Source organism: Mesitornis unicolor, unplaced genomic scaffold (genome assembly GCF_000695765.1).
Source record: "Mesitornis unicolor isolate BGI_N332 unplaced genomic scaffold, ASM69576v1 scaffold7773, whole genome shotgun sequence".
In the NCBI taxonomy this organism is placed as follows: Eukaryota; Metazoa; Chordata; class Aves; order Mesitornithiformes; family Mesitornithidae; genus Mesitornis; species Mesitornis unicolor.
Genome location: NW_010176798.1, coordinates 57,000 through 57,429, shown reverse-complemented (window position 1 = coordinate 57,429; position 430 = coordinate 57,000).

Here is a 430-nt window from a genome sequence, read left to right as displayed (position 1 = left end):
ACACAGAAGTTCACATTTTTTCACTGCACAGACCAATTTTCTTCCAGAACCCAAACGCAGATTAATTCAGTAAAACTCTTTCAGAGCATTTCATACAGCATTATGTGCCATTATCTCCAGAGTGATACAGCTTGAATTGTTTACACAGAGTCAAAATATTGACAGAGACCTGTTTGTATTTTAAGCAGTTACCCTGACTGCGATGAACTTTTCCTTATGAAACAATTTGATCACTAGTCACATTGCATTTACCTTCAGAGTACGCAGAAGCCACAGCCCCAGCTCTAAGAGCACACTGAGGAGGAAAATTTAATTCACTATGTTCCCCTGTGACCAAGTTGAAAACTTTCAAAACCTCTTTCTTTTGAGGGGACCTGATGAAATTCCTATTCCCTATAAATGAATGGGCACTACAGTGAAAATGCTTAAA